The 19,091-nt window shown below is 43.3% G+C and overlaps 1 long non-coding RNA gene across 2 annotated transcripts in view; it reads left to right on the plus strand.

The window, feature by feature from the left end:
• The first annotated feature begins 14,576 nt into the window (after positions 1-14,576).
• The window catches only part of LOC117358064, a 191,238-nt gene continuing 186,723 nt past the window's right edge, over positions 14,577-19,091 (plus strand). For both annotated transcript variants that reach the window (XR_004538940.1, XR_004538939.1), the window contains exon 1: positions 14,577-14,680. This is a non-coding gene — a long non-coding RNA (uncharacterized LOC117358064). The remainder of the gene's footprint in view (positions 14,681-19,091) is intronic.

A 19,091-nucleotide genomic window follows, 5' to 3' on the forward strand; every position in this document is an offset into this window, starting at 1 on the left:
TTCTCCGAGTGCCCCCTTGTGCTTGTGGCTCCCCACAGTCTGAAGAATTTGTCCCTGTCTACCTTCTCTTTTCCCATTCAGGATTTTGAAGGTTTCTATCATGTCTCCCCTAAGTCATATGTGTAGCCCTCATTTACCCTCTCTTTTACCAGATGTCCGGGAAAGCCTGGATATGTCCTCTTTTTAGAGGACTGTCTGGGTGCCTGAATGGATTTTCCAAAACCTAGCAGTTTGGAAACCCCTGACGAGCTCCGACCGCATCTGGAGGGCCTCTGGGCATGCACAGATGATGTCGCACACATCCACACATGCTCGAGGTCCTCCAGACGCGGCCCGGAGGTCGGAAAGGAAGAGACAGGGTTTTTTTTTAATGGGGGGGGGGCGAGGCCGGGGGTGGAACGAGGCAGGGCTGGAGGCAGAACAAAGTGGGGCTGGGGGTGGAATGGGCAAGGCTATATGTCTGGGATTTCGCGTTACTAAATATGGTAACCCAAACCCTGATATTTAATTCAGACAGCGATGCGGGTCTGGCATTACATTTCCAGTCTTTGGCCAGGTACAGAATGTATAGGGTTGCCAGATTTTCCAATCGGAAAATCTGGACCCCTGGACCTGCCCCCCAGGCACGCCAACCCTGTAACTTCCTATTCCCGCCTCCGCTGCCTGCTCTTATTGGGCAGGGAGGAAGTCCCTGCATGCGCGGGTGCCATGCGATGACCGCATGTGCGCGTGATGTCATCACGCGGCACCCGCGCATGCACGAACTTCCTCCCTGTCCGATGCAATTTGAGGAGGCTTTTCGAAACCCGTACAAAGTGTAGGGTTTTGAAAAGCTATCCGGACCCCTGGGCTGAATATAAAGTTAGCTCCTTATGACCCCCCCCTCAAATCGCTTCCCATCCCCCAACCATGAATGTACCCTTTCTTCTGATCTCTCTCTTTGCGAGCAGCCCCTATCTCAGACCGTCCTTGCAGTTCTTCCCTGTGACCCGCCTTAGGGTAGGGTTACCGGACATCCGGAATTCCCCAGACAGCTTTTCAAAACCTGGCACTGTGTCTGGGTTTTGAAAAGAAATCACGTTGGGAGGGGGCATAAGTGCACGTGCGGATGCAACGCGGTGACATAACACGCATCATTGCATCACATCCATGCATGCGCGGATACCTTTCTGCCCAAAAAAACAGGCAGCAGGGGGGGCAGGGCTGGGGTATAATTGTATTTTATTTTGAATTGTTTTTTCCTTTTAAAATTACTCTCCACGGTATGACTTGTGCTTATTTGTTGTAAATCACCTAGAGAATGACACGGTGACAAAATTCATCACTGTCCCCGCAGATAACCGCAGGAAACCATCTTCATGTCATTCTTTAAGGAGAGAGGGAAGAATCAGAGTATAATTGGGCACAACCACTGACCCGCAAGCTTTGCTCTGAAGAATGCTGGTGTAGAAGGACTGAGGTTGAAAGAGACACTACAGAATGACAGTCTCTGGTATCCAGAGCAGATATTGTGATGTCATAATGCCTCATTCCACCAGTGCCTAAGAGCCAATCACATCAGTGATGTCACAATGGCTTCATTATCCTTGGCTCACATAAGAATCAGAGTATGAATGGCCACAACCACTGACCCGCAAGCTTTGCTTTGAAGAATGCTGATGTAGAAGGACTGAGGTTGAAACAGACACTACAGAATGACAGTCTCTGGTATCCAGAGCAGATATTGTGATGTCATAATGCCTCATTCCACCAGTGCCTAAGAGCCAATCACATCAGTGATGTCACAATGGCTTCATTATCCTTGGCTCACATAAGCACAGCCACTGACCCGCAAGCTTTGCTTTGAAGAATGCTGGTGTAGAAGGACCGAGGTTGAAATAGACACTAGAAAATGACATGGGATTATTTTATCGTAGTTATCCACGGGGACGGGAATAGTGATGAATTTTGTCACTGTGTCATTCTCTAAAATCACCTAGAACCGTTTTTTGGTTAGGCGGTATATAAAAATAAAATAATTATTATTATAATTGAACACACAACAAAAGTATCATTCAACAACCACACTACAGACACGTTTCCTAATAACTTTGGTATACCTCAAGACTCTATTCTGTCCCCTCTTCTTTTCAATATTTTCCTGGCCCTTCTGATCACTCTTGGGCAGTCTGTCGGCTTCTCCGTCTTTGTATATGCCGACGACATCTCACTAACATTGATGATATTCTTACTATCAATAAAAAACTGGAAAAAAATACGTGACTGGCTCTACACTAATATGCTCTCTTTTAATGTAAACAAATCCAAATCCATGGTCTTCCCACTCAGGCATGGCCAATCGCTACTCTCACCCATTGAATTTAGGTCTATCCCAGTTCAGTCAGTTAAAACTATGAAGCTTTTGGGCATTAGTCTAGATGAGAAATTTACCGTAGGCCAGGCTGTCTTACGGTGCATTTCAGAAAGAAATTAAGACTGTATTGTTTGATAAATTCATTTCCTAAATAGAAGTTATATTAATAACAATAATTCTACTCTGACTATTCTTAAGAAATATGTTGTACTTTTGCTATTTGTATTTTGTACTTCGTTGATTGTCCAGCTCTCTTCGGTGTAAACCGCCTAGAAATCGTCTGATTGTGGCGGTATAGAAGAATAAAGTTATGTTACATTTCATGATCACATCAGTTCAGTCGTAAGGAAATGCTTTCACCGTCTCCACATGATTCACTCTCTTGCAAAATATCTAGACCACGCCTCGCTTAACATTCTCACTCATTCTTTAGTAATCTCTTGCCTAGATTATGGCAATGCTCTATTTAAGGGAATTTCAAAAAAGGAAATTTGACGCCTTCAGATTATCCAGTACACCGCCGGCAAAATTATCTTTAATGCAAAAAAATTTGACCATGATAGAAACCTTCAAAATCCTGAGGGGCATAGAGAAGGTAGACAGGGACAGATTCTTCAGACTGTGGGGAACCACAAGTACAAGGGGTCACTCGGAGAAACTGAGAGGGGACAGGTTTAGAACAAATGCTAGGAAGTTTTTTTTTACCCAGAGGATGGTTGACACATGGAACGTGCTTCTGGAGGTTGTGATAGGCCAGAGCACATTACAGGGGTTCAAGGAAGGTTTAGATAGGTTCCTAAAGGATAAGGGGATTGAGGGGTACAGATAGAAGTAGAGGTAGGTTATAGAAATGGTCAGGAACCACTTCACAGGTCATAGACCTGATGGGCCACCGCGGGAGCGGACCGCTGGGCGCGATGGACCTCTGGCCTGACCCAGTGGAGGCAACTTCTTATGTTCTTATGTTACCCCTCTGGTGGTCAAAGCACACTGGCTGGTATGTATGTATGTGCCGCGATCACGCAAAAACGGCTTGACCGATTTGAACGAAACTTGGTATGCGGATCCCTCACTACCCGGTATGATATGTTCTGGGGGTCTCGCGGCCCAACTGCACACGTGGGCGGAGCTACAAACATAACTTCAGATTTCACCCATTCAAGTCAATGGAAAAAATGTAAAAAGCTGCCATTCTCACAGTAATTCACAAACGGCTTGACCAATTTGAACGAAACTTGGTATACAGATCCCTCACTACCTGGGGTGATATGTTCTGGGGGTCTCGCGGCCCTCCTGCACACGTGGGCGGAGCTACAAACAGAAAATCGGATTTCACCCATTCATGTCAATGGAAAAAATGTAAAAAGCTGCCATTCTCACAGTAATTCACAAACGGCTTCACCGATTTGAACGAAACTTGGTATGCAGATCCCTCACTACCTGGGGTGATATGTTCTGGGGGTCTCGCGGCCCTCCTGCACACGTGGGCGGAGCTACAAACAGAAAATCGGATTTCACCCATTCATGTCAATGTAAAAAATGTAAAACGCTGTGGGACCGATTTGAACGAAAATTGGTATGCAGATCCCTCACTACCGGGGGTGATATGTTCTGGGGGTCTTGCGGCCCACATGCACACGTGGGCGGAGCTACAAACAGAAAATCAGATTTCACCCATTCAAGTCAATGGAAAAAATGTAAAAAGCTGTGGGACCGATTTGAACGAAAATTGGTATGCAGATCCCTCACTACTGTGAGTGATATGTTCTGGGGGTCTCGCGACCCACCTGCACACGTGGGCGGAGCTACAAACAGAAAATCAGATTTCACCCATTCAAGTCAATGGAAAAAATGTAAGAAGCTGTGGGACCGATTTGAACGAAATTTGGTATGCAGATCCCTCACTACCTGGGGTGATATGTTCTGGGGGTCTCGCGGCCCACCTGCACACGTGGGCAGAGCTACAAACAGAAAATCAGATTTCACCCATTCAAGTCAATGGAAAAAATGTAAGAAGCTGTGGGACCGATTTGAACGAAACTTGGTATGCAGATCCCTCACTACCTGGGGTGATATGTTCTGGGGGTCTCGCGGCCCACCTGCACACGTGGGCGGATCTACAAACAGAAAATCAAATTTCACCCATTCATGTCAATGGAAAAAATGTAAAAAGCTGCCATTCTCTCAGTAATTCAAAAACGGCTTGACCGATTTGAACGAAACTTGGTATGCAGATCCCTCACTACCTGGGGTGATATGTTCTGGGGGTCTCGCGGCCCACCTGCACACATGGGCGGAGCTACAAACAGAAAATCAGATTTCACCCATTCATGTCAATGGAAAGGATGTAAAAAGCTGCTATTCTCACAGTAATTCCAACTATAAAACACTTTCTATGACACTATAACCACTAGGGACATCGTTTCTATTCTACCATGGACACCATACATATAGAGTTTGTATGTTCTAACTGTGTTTGTAACTGTTTCCTTCATGCACCCCAGTTCATAATGTTATTACATTACATGAGTACTCACATATGCTGAACTAGGAACACAGGTTCCATTCTGAACCGGGAAAAAAATGCATGGAGTTTCTTTTCAACCTGAGTTTCCACATATTGAGTTGTTTAAATCAATACTGAAACTTTTGGATGCCACTTATTCCAACAGATCTTCCTTTTCAGTTTAAGAGATTGCAAATTCCAGTGAGACTTGCATTCTCTATCACAATCAACAAATCACAGGGACAGACTATTTCATACTGTGGAGTGGATTTAAGATCCCCCTGTTTTTCCCATGGACAACTCTATGTTGCTTGCTCAAGGGTGGGTTCACCCATGAATTTATATGTTCTTGCTCCTGGAGGTGAAACTAAAATTGTTGTTTATAATCAAGTTTTGTGTTAGTTGTATTGTATTCATTTTGTCAAATATTTCACATTATAATTTGAATATTGTACTTTTTATAAAGCTGTTAAAAAATAATTTCATTCACCACTATAAAGTATCTTTATTTCAATCCATTTACTGTGTTATTGCTATAATTAAATACCCGTGCAACGCCGGGGCATCAGCTAGTCACCTATAAAATAATGCTGCTAACCTTCAAAACTAGATAAACAGAACAGCCAGAATTCATCAATAGACTTCTAGTACCCCTAACCTCACAACATACTCTCCGGTCATCAAATCAAAATCTGCAAATAATCCCATCGCTAAAAAGGATCAATACTATGTGCAATAATATTTTCTCTATTACTGCTCCCACGCTCTGGAATTCAGCACCGGCATACTTACGAGAGATCTGCACATGAGATAAATTCAAAACCAGCTTAAAAACAATGCTTTTTAACGATGCATTTGCATTATGACTGTCCTTTTAAGGATATTTAAATTGATTTTTAGCCGTTTTTGTTGCAATTATTGCAATACAGGTTCAATTTTTACCCCTCACCTTCTGTTTTTTTCCCTTTAAAGCAGGGGTGTCCAACCTTTTGGTTTCCCTGGGTTGCATTGGCCGAAAAAAATGTTTCTGGGGCCGCACAAACGCGCAATGCTACAGCAAGACAGAGGAGGGAGCCGGCAAGATGGTAAACACCCGGGGGCAGCAGAGGAAAACACTGAATTGCCCTCAACCGGGGCCGCTCTAAATTCTTCATGGGGCCGCATGCGGCCCTCAGGCTGCAGGTTGGACACCCCTGCTTTAAGGGCTCCTTCTACTAAGCTGCACTAGCGGTTTTGCCACGTGCGCTAGACACTAATGCCAGCATTGAGCTGGCATTAGTTCTTGGCGTGTAGCGTGGGGGTTAGCACATGTTAATCGGCAGCGCGTGCTAAAAACGCTAGCGTACCTTAGTAAAAGGAGTCCTAACTGTTCTTTTCTTTCTGTTTATTGTAGTTCTGCCCTTTTTCCTCTCGTGTGAGTTTGATTTATGAGACTTTGTAGATGTCTTTATTGGATAAAAATTAGTTACCAATTTTAATATGTCTGTACGCCCTGTTTTCTGTTTTTTATTTATTGTAAAAGCCACTTTGTAATTTAAAAAGGCGGGATAACAAAATTCTTAATAAAACTTGAAAAACTTAAAACTTGAACTGTGCAGACCTGGGGGGCTGGTCTAGGGGGTACGGATTTTACTGATGTAAAATCTGGTAACCCTACCTTAGGGTTCCTCGTGATCTAACAGGTAGCTGGACAGGAACAATCCCTACTCTATTCCAATGTTTCTCAACCCAGTCCTGGAGTACCCCCTTGCAAGTCAGGTTTTCGGGATATCCACAATGAATATGCATAAACTTGGTTTGGATACTCTGCCTCAATTGTATACACATTTTTTTTCATATGTATTCATTGTGGATATCCTGAAAACCTGACTGGCAAGGGGGTACTCCAGGACCGAGTTGAGAAACACTACTCTATTCTGCCCATACCAGCCCCTGAGTTCAAAATGGCTGCTATGACATCTAGTAGCAGTCTAGAGGTCAGAGAAGCCATTTTGAACTCAAAGCCAGCCAAAATCTATTTATCTGTGGCATGGAAAGGCCCGGTCCCTGCAAATTCACCCAAGCCTTATGCCCTCTTAGTGTCAGCCTTGCTCATATGCATTCATAATTTCAAGTACCTTAAAAAAAAAGTGTTTACAGCAGCAAGTGCTGAAGACTTCCTACTTAGTCTGGAAACTCTAATAGCAATTTCAAAGTATCATACAGTTTTAAATTACATCGACTACATCTTTCAGAAAACAGATCGAGTGATGCCTGAGCAAAAGCACTAAAATCTTGGCATACAGTCTAAAGCGATAAAGTGAGGCAGGATAACATTTGATCTCATTCTAAGGCAAGGCAAAAAGGAATTCTTTAGCAGAAATCTTCTATCCACATCAAATTTATTAATATAAAATTTCTTTCCCCGTTCAATAAAGGATATATTGCTTTTGCCATATACCTATGAAGCATTCATCTGAAGAGTTTCACAGTATATGGGAGAGATGAATAAGTAAATTTAGGCTTATAAAATTCAAGTTCTTTTTATTAAAGTTATCACGCGACACTCTGGCACAGAGCTTCCAGAGCACTAAAGAAGCCTTGGAACAAATTTCTGTTCTAAAGCTACTGACCTTTTTAACATTAAAATAAAATCTTATATTCTTTTTGCTTGTGACAATTAAATTACACTATCTGGTTAGGATATAGCCCCTGAAAACACGAAGCAAAGAAATTCAATCAACACACATCCTTTCCAGGCACTTAAAATATATATATTTTTTCATCTATCATGAAATTTCTGATATACATTCAGGCAAAATGGTTTTATCGTTTACTGGTTTGGGTCAGAAACAATGTTTAATAGGAATATTCACTAATGATTTTTTTTTCTTTTCGCATATTATTGCTATAGTATAGTGGTCTCAAACTCAAACCCTTTGCAAGGCCACATTTTTTTTAATTTGTAGGTACTTGGAGGGCCGTAGAAGAAATAGTTAATGTCTTATTAAAGAAATGACAATTGTGAATGAGGTAAAACTCTTTATAATTTATAAATCTTTCCTTTTGGCTAAGCCTTAATAATAATATTGTAATTTATAGCTAAAGAGACATATGATCAAGAAACAATTTTATTTTACTTTTGTGATTATGATAAACATACCGAGGGCCTCAAAATAGGACCTGGAGGGCTGCGAGTTTGAGACCACTGCTATAGTAATTATTATTATTATTTTTTTTTACCTGGAGACTGTGATAACCAAACTAATACATTGCTACAATGTAGGTTTACAATTGTAAAAGTTAAATGTGAATATTGTTTTCTATGAAATAATTACTCACTAGCATATGTTTTTAAGGGCCCTTTTATTAAGCTGTGTTAGGCAACTAACAGGGGGTTAACTGTAGGGAGGACAGTAGTGTAAACCCATGCAGCTGTCTATATTACAAAGTCAATCGTTGCGTTAAAACCCCAACTTGCCATGCGAGAGGGCGGGATCTGGGCAGGACATGGACAGGAAGAGAAGTTGGCTGGCTGTGACAGCTACGGCACTCATCATCACCGTGCACTGTCAGGAATGTCACTAGCACAACCGGTCCCTTTACCTCCCCCTGATTAGGGTTACCAGATTCTGCATCTGGAAAAAAGAGGCTACAGGGCCCCGCCCCCACCCCTGGCCCCGCCCCATTCCACCCCCAAACCCCAGCCCCATGCGTACCTTATCTCTTTGGGCTGAGTCTGGAGTGCATCTGCACGGGATGCGACGCGATGATGGCGCACACTTGTGTCGTATCCGCGCATGCCCAGATGCACTCCAGACTCGGTCCCAATCTCAACAGCTTTCCAAACCCGGATATAGTGCTGGGTTTTGAAAAGCTGTCTGGACGCCCGGACAGTTCTCTCTTAAAAAAAAAAAGGACATGTCCGGGTAAATTCGGATGTCTGGAAACCCTACCCCTGATGCAAAACCCTCACCTCCTAACACAGACCTGACCCCTCCATAAATGGAAAAATATATCCCAGCAGTAATACCGTGAGACTACTGCTAGGGATCATCAGTGCCCTTTTGGATTTGGGCACCAACCCAGGTAGCAGCAGAGGAGGTTTCCTGGTGCCATGGTCTACTCATTCACCAATGCTGATCCCAGGAAAGTCCCACAGTAGCATCAGATGTGGGAGGAGAGGGGGAGGTGTTAAAGTCAAAGGCCTAGGGTTTGAGGAAGGGGCAGGCTAGTTGGAACCCAAGCACAGTACAGGGTAAAGCTTTGGATTCTTGCCCAGAAATAGCTAAGAAGAAAAAATAAAAAAATTTAAATTGAATCAGGTTGGGCAGACTGGATGGACCATTCGGGTCTTTATCTGCCGTCATCTACTATGTTACTATGTTACTATGTTGTGCCAGCACTCCTATGTTGTTAGGGGTCAGGGCTGACTTGGGGCTTCAGGAAGAGTCAGGGGTCAGGATGTGTCATTGGGATGCTGAAATTATGCCAAGAGGTACAGGTGCCACATCAGGGGGATCAGGGTTAAGTCTTGTTAGCAGTGTGGGTACTGCATCGTGGGGGGGGGGGGGGGGGTTGAGTTTGTGGTAGGAGGATGTGAGTGCTATATTGGGGGAGGTCAGGTCTGTGTACTGAGGAGTTTGAATGTGCCATTCGTGTGATGGCAAAAAAGCGGATTGATATAGGATATTCATCACCAAGAAACAGCAGAATAATGAAGAAAGTCCATCATTAGAAGTTTATTCACCATATTGATATTAAAATATAAAAAAGCCTGACATAGGCATGTTTCAACCTCCTAAGGGTCATTTTCTTTTGGAGTAATACAGTATATGCTGCATTGGCTGCAAAAGTGACAGCTTCTTTTATATCATACTAGCTGATGACCCGGCGTTGCACGGGTATTTAATTATAGCAATAACACAGTAAATGGATTCAAATAAAGATACTTTATAGTGGTGAACGAAATTATATTTTTACAGCTTTATAAAAAGTACAATAATCAAATTATAATGCGAAATATTTGAAAAAATGAATACAGTACAACAAACACAAAACTTGATTATAAACAACATTTTTAGTTTCACCTCCAGGAGCAAGAACATATACATTATTGGGTGAACCCACCCTTCCCACGTGTGCAGGTGGGCCGCGAGACCCCCAGAACATATCACCCCAGGTAGTGAGGGATCTGCATACCAAGTTTCGTTCAAATCGGTCCCACAGCTTTTTACATTTTTTCCATTGACTTGAATGGGTGAAATCTGATTTTCTGTTTGTAGCTCCGCCCACGTGTGCAGTGGGCCGCGAGACCCCAAGAACATATCACCCCCGGTAGTGAGGGATCTGCATACCAATTTTCGTTCAAATCGGTCCCACAGCTTTTTACATTTTTTCCATTGACTTGAATGGGTGAAATCTGATTTTCTGTTTGTAGCTCCGCCCACGTGTGCAGGTGGGCCGCGAGACCCAAGAACATATCACCCCAGGTAGTGAGGGATCTGCATACCAAGTTTCGTTCAAATCGGTCCCACAGCTTATTACATTTTTTCCATTGACATGAATGGGTGAAATCCGATTTTCTGCTTGTAGCTCGGCCAACGTGTGCAGGTGGGCCGGAAGACCCCCAGAACATATCACCCCAGGTAGTGAGGGATCTGCATACCAAGTTTCGTTCAAATCGGTCAAGCCGTTTTTGAATTAATGTGAGAATGGCATCTTTTTACATTTTTTCCATTGACATGAATGGGTGAAATGTGATTTTCTGTTTGTAGCTCCGCCCACGTGTGCAGGTGGGCCGCGAGACCCCCAGAACATATCACCCCAGGTAGTGAGGGATCTGCATACCAAGTTTCGTTCAAATCGGTCCCACAGCTTTTTACATTTTTTCCATTGACTTGAATGGGTGAAATCTGATTTTCTGTTTGTAGCTCCGCCCACGTGTGCAGGTGGGCCGCGAGACCCCAAGAACATATCACCCCAGGTAGTGAGGGATCTGCATACCAAGTTTCGTTCAAATCGGTCAAGCCGTTTTTGAATTACTGTGAGAATGGCATCTTTTTACATTTTTTTCATTGACACGAATGGGTGAAATCCGATTTTTTGCTTGTAGCTCGGCCAACGTGTGCAGGTGGGCCGCAAGACCCCCAGAACATATCACCCCAGGTAGTGAGGGATCTGCATACCAAGTTTCGTTCAAATCGGTCAAGCCGTTTTTGAATTACTGTGAGAATGGCATCTTTTTACATTTTTTCCATTGACATGAATGGGTGAAATGTGATTTTCTGTTTGTAGCTCCGCCCACGTGTTCAGGTGGGCCGCGAGACCCCCAGAACATATCACCCCAGGTAGTGAGGGATCTGCATACCAAGTTTCGTTCAAATCGGTCAAGCCGTTTTTGAATTACTGTGAGAATGGCAGCTTTTTACATTTTTTCCATTGACATGAATGGGTGAAATCTGATTTTCTGTTTGTAGCTCCGCCCACGTGTGCAGGTGGGCCGCGAGACCCCAGAACATAACAACCCAGGTAGTGAGGGATCTGCATACCAAGTTTCGTCCAAATTGGTCACAGTGAGAATGGCAGCTTTTTACATTTTTTCCATTGACATGAATGGGTGAAATTTGATGTTCTGTTTGTAGCTCCGCCCACGTGTGCAGGTGGGCTGCGAGACCCCCAGAACATATCACCCCAGGTAGTTGGAATTACTGTGAGAATGGCAGTTTTTTACATTTTTTCCATTGACATGAATGGGTGAAATCTGATTTTCTGTTTGTAGCTCCGCCCATGTGTGCAGGTGGACCGCGAGACCCCCAGAACATATCACCCCAGGTAGTGAGGGATCAGCATACCAAGTTTAGTTCAAATCGGTCCCACAGCTTTTTACATTTTTCCCATTGACTTGAATGGGTGAAATCTGAAGTTATGTTTGTAGCTCCGCCCACGTGTGCAGTTGGGCCGCGAGACCCCCAGAACATATCATCCCGGGTAGTGAGGGATCCGCATATCAAGTTTCGTTCAAATCGGGCAAGCCGGTTTTGCGGAGGCAGTTTTTACATTTTTTCCATTGACATGAATGGGTGAAATCTGATTTTCTGTTTGTAGCTCCGCCCACGTGTGCAGGTTGGCCGCGATACCCCCAGAACATATCACCCCAGGTAGTGAGGGATCTGCATACCAAGTTTCGTTCAAATCGGGCAAGCCGTTTTTGCGTTGGCAGCTGTTTTACATTTTTTTCCATTGACATGAATGGGTGAAATCTGATTTTATGTTTGTAGCTCCGCTCACATGTGCAGGTGGGCCGTGAGACCCCTAGAACATATCACCCCAGGTAGTGAGGGATCGGCATACCAAGTTTCGTTCAAATCTGTCAAGCCGTTTTTGCGTGATCGCGGCACATACATACATACATTCGATTTTATATATATAGATTTCAATTCCCCAGTTGGATCTTGGTTAATTAATGTATAGTATTCTGGATCAAAAATTTATCATTCTATTTCATTGATGCAGTTGGTCCTGGTCATGCTATATTATGCCTCCGGCTGCCTTACCTTGGTTACAACAGAGCTCCAAAATATGTTTTATGTGATTCAGTAATGTCACAGAACTTTATTGTTGTTTATATTTCTTGTCAGGATATGTAAGTTAAGCTTTGTGGGCAATATAGACATATATGACACATCCACTTCTGCTTGCCTATAAGCATCTCTGCCAGTGGTCTTTCTTCTAAGACCACCTCCCTTTCTTCACTTAGCTAAACTTGAATTCTTGTATCACTTCTTAATTCCTGGTCATTTCTATACCTTTACTCTGACAATGTCAGTAAGGTGTGTCCTGCCTTCTGCTACCTGGTGCTAAGCTCTCTGTTGCCCTTTCACCTGCCTTGGCTGCTGCTCTCTGTCCCTTTGTGCAGAGTCACTCGTGCCCTCTGCCTGCATCATCCATCAGCCACATGTCTGAAACCCCTTTGATTATAGGACTGTATGCATGGCATCTGACCTCACACAAAGATAATTCTGCTTTTATTCCCTAGAATCTGGAATATTTCACTGCTCTGCTTTCTTCATCCCTGCTCTCCAAACCTTTGTCTATTTTTCTACACCATTTTGTAACCAAGAAGCCATGCCCAGAGACTGCCAACCTCTGAGAACTGCTGATTGTGAATACAATTGCAATATTTATTCAATAAAGCACAATTCAGAAGATTAAAAGGATTTTTGTGTATGTGTTAGCATGCTAATGGTTTAACTTTCTGATAAGTGCATCTTTACGTCAGGGACACTAAAACTAAAAATTTCACCTCCTTTATCCTAGGACAAACCGGTAGCATATTCTCATATGTGGGTGATGTCATCCACAAAGCCCGGTATGGACAGTGAAGCTTTGCAAAGCTTTTGGACTGCCCGCACCACAGATGTGCGAGTGCCTTCCCACCTGATGTCAGCTCGTAGTTCCTCAGTTATTCATTTTCCGTGGAGTGAAGAAGTTGTATTTTTTGGGGACTCCATTCAAAATTGCGTTGCCTTTCTTTCAACATTTTTTTGCCTTCAGTTTTGCTTGTTTTTCTTGATTTCTACTTTTTCGTTAGTTTAAAAAAAACCAAAAAAAAACCCACTCAGCTACTTACCTGTCTGCAGAGTGTTCCATGGTTAGAGAATCACAGTCAGCACTAAAGGCTGCCTCTCTGGCTCTTGGAACATTTCCTCTGCTGCATTCCGCCCACAGGAAATTGTATTAGTGCAGTGGGATGAGGCAGAGGAAAAGTCCAGCTGGCCAAAGTGGCAGCTTTTAGCGCTGTCTCTGACACTGTAGCTGTGGAGGACCCGGTGGGCAGGTAAGTAGCTGAGCACTGGTGGGGGGAGGGGGGGAGGTGCCAAACCTCGGCACATGGAAGGAAGAGTTCAGCTACAGGTGACCCCCCTACCATTATGGAACCCTGGGTATTTTGCCAGGCTTCCTCAGTGGTAGCTAAGCCCCTGATCCAAATTCTGTTTTGTTGCCTTCACACATGGAATGTTTTTTTCTTAAAAGTTCTACAAAACTTATCTATTTGACACAATTCATTTTTATGGCATTGCACCAACTATCCATCAATTTGACCTACTCTGTCGTGATAGAATTTGTGCCCTGGAATTATTGTTTCCCAATGGTTATTCACCTTCTAATTGGTCTCTGAGATGATATATATACAGTATATATAGAGAGAGAAATACTTTTTTAAATTCTGTTGGAAAATCACTGGACTAAATGTATAGCTAGTGTGACCATATGGCTCCAGAAAAAAGGGGACGGATTGAGACATCCGGGTTTTACTTCCATTGAAAGCAACCAAGATGTCTCAATCTGTTCTCCTTATTTCCACTGCTTTCAATGGAAGTAAAACCTGGATGTCTCAATCCGTCCCCTTTTTTCTGGAGCCATATGGTCGCATAGAGAAACTAGTTCCCCTGAGCCTGTGAGTGACCAGGCTTATAAGAGTGTATAAATAAAAGTTTTTCTTATACTTTCCAACTGTATCTGCCAGGGGATTCCTGAAAAATCCGGCCAGGATCTCTCACACATACAAATATTTTAAAGTACCTTAGGTTTTTTTTTTGTTTGCATTTAAAACCTGCCTAGAAGGTAACAGATAATTTGGTCTTTTTATTCAGATTTTAAGGAACCTCAGCTATTTTGGTCTATATTGCAACTTAATTGGAATCTTTTTAAATTACCATTTCATTATTATCCTACAGAGATTCTTCATTCCGAACCATACTGAACATGTGTCAATTTTTTTTGCCACTGGGAATTATTGGCAATTGGAATCGGTATACAATCACACATCAATTGATGAGGTACATATTCTATTATCTTACTGATACATTGTTTTGATACTTGCTGCATGGTGAAGAAATCTAGAAGATTCTGCTTATGGTAACTCAGAATTTGGTACACAGAATCTCCACTGATATATTTGTAGCATGTAACTTAACCTTATATTGTATCTATATAAACATACTAATGTAACCTGTTTCCCTGAAAATAAGACCTATCCCAAAAATAAGCCCTAGCATGATTTTTAAAGATGCTTTGTATAAAAGCCCTACCCCTAAAACAAGCCCTAGTTAAGATCGACCCCCAAAGTCCCCCTCCCAATGAATGTACCCGACACTCCCTGACTCCATCCCTGACAGTAGTGCTGCCTGATTTGCTGAGAAAATTGGACTCATCGATTCAGCAACCCTCACCCCTGCTGCTTTAGGAGGCCTCAGAGCGGAGGTATGTCAGTCTCAAGGTGGGAGGGTTGGTGGGGTTCTGCTGCACAGGGGAATGGGAGGGAGGGATGGAAAGATGATGCACAAAGAGATGGGTGAGAGGGGTGGAAAGATGCTGCACATGGGGGAGGAGAAAGGAAAGAGGAAGAATTAGAGTAGAGGAGAAGAAGGGACTGTATCTAAAAAAACTCAAAGAAGCACTGATTAAAGATAATACAATTCTTAGGAGAAAGAATGAAATGTTGGAGAACCATTCCAGAAGTAATAACTTAAGATTGGTGAATTTCCCTAGGGTTAGTACTGTAACACCTAGAGAAATGTTAAAGAGATATCTTACAGAGATTTTGGAGATTTCTGAGGAGGTTTTACCTCCTTTTACACAGGCCTACTATCTTCCAAATAAACCACAGGAACAGAAACAAGAAAACGTTCAAGACCTGAATATATCTGTATTGCTTGAATTGTCTGATAAGGAAATGGCTGTACCTGCTATATTGTTGTTAATGGTTGCTTTGACACCAGATAAAAATTGGTTATTGAAAATGTTCTTTAAAAATAAGCAGAAGGAATTTTTGGGATTAAAAATTCAAATGTATCCAGATTTGTTCAGAGATACGCAGAAGCGTAGGGAAGAATTTTTGTTGTTAAAGCCAGGAGTGTTATCTCTGGGGGGCATCTTTTTATTTGCAATATCCTTGTAAATGTATTATTCATTATTCCTCTAAAAAATATGTCTTCTTTGAGTCCTTTCAACTGTCTACCTGGTGTCAGGTTAAAAGCGCGCCGGGACAAAGGCGCGCCCAGACAATTGAGCGCAGCGCAGAGGCACGCACCGCTCTAAATTACTGTTTTTAGGACTCCGACGGGGGGTGCGTGGGGGGAAACCCCCCTCTTTACTTAATAGACATTGCGCCGCGTTGTGGGGGCGTTGTGGGGGATGTGGGGGGTTGTAACCCTCCACATTTTACTGAAAACTTAGTGAGGAGTGTGTGGCGCAGTGGTTGGATCTACAGCCTCAGCACCCTGGGGTTGTGGGTTCAAACCCCGTGCTGCTCCTTGTGACCCTGGGCAAGTCACTTAATCCTCCATAGCCCCAGGTACGTTAGATAGATTGTGAGCCCACCGGGACAGAGAGGGAAAAATGCTTGAGTACCTGATTGTAAAAACCGCTTAGATAACCTTGATAGGCGGTATATAAAATCCTAATAAACTTGAAACTTTTTCCCTGTTTTTAGGGAAAAAGTTCAGTTTACAGTAAAATGTGGAGGGTTACAACCCCCCATATCCCCCATAACGCTGGCGCGATGTCTATTAAGTAAACTGGGGGGGTTCCCCAACAAAACCCCCCGTCGGAGCCCCTAAAAACTGTAATTTTGTGCAGCGCGCGCCTCAGCACAGCGCTTAATTGTCGGCGCGCGCTTTTGTCTTTCGCGCCGTTGTCTATGAACCTTCTTTAAGATATAAATCTCGCTTTGTAATCTTAGATCATACAAGATAGAGGACTTAAGCTGAATTTAAGCATAAAAGAATATCTTGATTGGAATATTATTTCTTATTTTTGTGTAATGCTCAAATTTGCTTTCTGTACAAGTTTATACTTGACTAGCTGATGGCCCGGCGTTGCACGGGTATTTAAATATAGCAATAACACTGTAAATGGATTCAAATAAAGATACTTTATAGTGGTGAATGAAAATATTTTTTTACTTTATAAAAAGTACAATATTCAAATTATAATGTGAAATATTTGACAAAATAAATACAATACAACTAACACAAAACTTGATTATAAACAACATTTTTAGTTTCACCTCCAGGAGCAAGAACATGTACATTATTGGGTGAACCCACCCTTCCCATGTGTGCAGGTGGGCCGCGAGACCCCCAGAACATATCACCCCAGGTAGTGAGGGATCTGCATACCAAGTTTCGTTCAAATCGGTCCCACAGCTTTTTACATTTTTTCCATTGACTTGAATGGGTGAAATCTGATTTTCTGTTTGTAGCTCCGCCCAAGTGTGCAGGTGGGCCGCGAGACCCCAAGAACATATCACCCCCGGTAGTGAGGGATCTGCATACCAATTTTCGTTCAAATCGGTCCCACAGCTTTTTCCATTTTTTCCATTGACTTGAATGGGTGAAATCTGATTTTCTGTTTGTAGCTCCGCCCACGTGTGCAGGTGGGCCGCGAGACCCCAAGAACATATCACCCCAGGTAGTGAGGGATCTGCATACCAAGTTTCGTTCAAATCGGTCCCACAGCTTATTACATTTTTTCCATTGACATGAATGGGTGAAATCCGATTTTCTGCTTGTAGCTCGGCCAACGTGTGCAGGTGGGCCGGAAGACCCCCAGAACATATCACCCCAGGTAGTGAGGGATCTGCATACAAAGTTTCGTTCAAATCGGTCAAGCCGTTTTTGAATAAATGTGAGAATGGCATCTTTTTACATTTTTTCCATTGGCATGAATGGGTGAAATGTGATTTTCTGTTTGTAGCTCCGCCCACGTGTGCAGGTGGGCCGCGAGACCCCCAGAACATATCACCCCAGGTAGTGAGGGATCTGCATACCAAGTTTCGTTCAAATCGGTCCCACAGCTTTTTACATTTTTTCCATTGACTTGAATGGGTGAAATCTGATTTTATGTTTGTAGCTCCGCCCACATGTGCAGGTGGGCCGTGAGACCCCCAGAACATATCACCCCAGGTAGTGAGGGATCTGCATACCAAGTTTCGTTCAAATCGGGCAAGCCGTTTTTGCGTTGGCAGCTCTTTACATTTTTTCCATTGACATGAATGGGTAAAATCCGATTATCTGTTTGTAGCTCCGCCCACGTGTGCAGGTGGGCCGCGAGACCCCCAGAACATATCATCCCGGGTAGTGAGGGATCTGCATACCAAGTTTCGTTCAAATCGGTCAAGCCGTTTTTGCGTGATCGCGGCACATACATACATACATCCGATTTTATATATATAGATTATGTCATTGAAAATTATAAATTAAAAAAAAATTATATATATATATATATTAACAGAGATTGATGGTACTGAAAAGTGCTTTAACATTACAGAATAAGATACAAGCCATTTATCAGCAAGCAATTTCCCCACTCTCATAGAACTTTGGATTAAAAGCTGGTTGGCGGATGGAAACAGAGAGTGGGGGGTAAATGGACAATACTCGGATTGGAAAAGCGTCACGAGTGGAGTGCCGAGGGGTTCAGGGCTCAGGCCGGTGCTCTTCAACATATTTATAAATGGCCTGGAAATCGGTACGACGAATGAGGTGATTAAGGGCTCCTTTTCCAAAGCCGCACTAGGGCGCTAAATTGCCACGCGTACTAGCTGCTACTGCCTCCTTTTGAGCAGGCGGTAGATTTCCGGCTAGCGCGTGCTAAGCCAGTACATGTGTTAAAACCGTTAGCACGGCTTTGTAAAATGAGCCCTACATTTGTGGACAATACGAAGTAGTTCAGAGTAGTGAGGACACAGAAGGATTGCGAAGACCTACAACGAGACATATACGCACTCGAGGAATGGGCCACGAAATTGCAAATGAGGTTCAATGTGGATAAGTGCAAGGTGATGCATGTCGGTAACAAAAATCATATGCACGAATACAGGATGTAAGGTGCTGTACTCGGAGAGAGCCCCCCAGAAAGAGACTTGGGAGTGCTTGTAGACAAGTCAATGAAGCCATCTGTGCAATGCTCAGCGGCGGCGAAAAGGGCAAACAGAATGCTAGGAATGATTAACAAGGGGATCACAAAAAGATCAGAGGTTATTATGCTGCTGTACCGGGCCATGGTGCGCCCCCCCTCCCCCCCCGGAATATTGCATCCAACACCGGTCGCCGTACATGAAAAAGGATATAGTACTGCTCGAAAGGATCCAGAGAAGAGCGACAAAAACGGTTAAGGCCTGGAGGAGCTGCCATACAATGAGAGGATAGAGAAACTGGGCCTCTTCTCCCTTGAAAAGAGACTGAG

Source organism: Geotrypetes seraphini, chromosome 3 (genome assembly GCF_902459505.1).
Source record: "Geotrypetes seraphini chromosome 3, aGeoSer1.1, whole genome shotgun sequence".
In the NCBI taxonomy this organism is placed as follows: domain Eukaryota; kingdom Metazoa; phylum Chordata; class Amphibia; order Gymnophiona; family Dermophiidae; genus Geotrypetes; species Geotrypetes seraphini.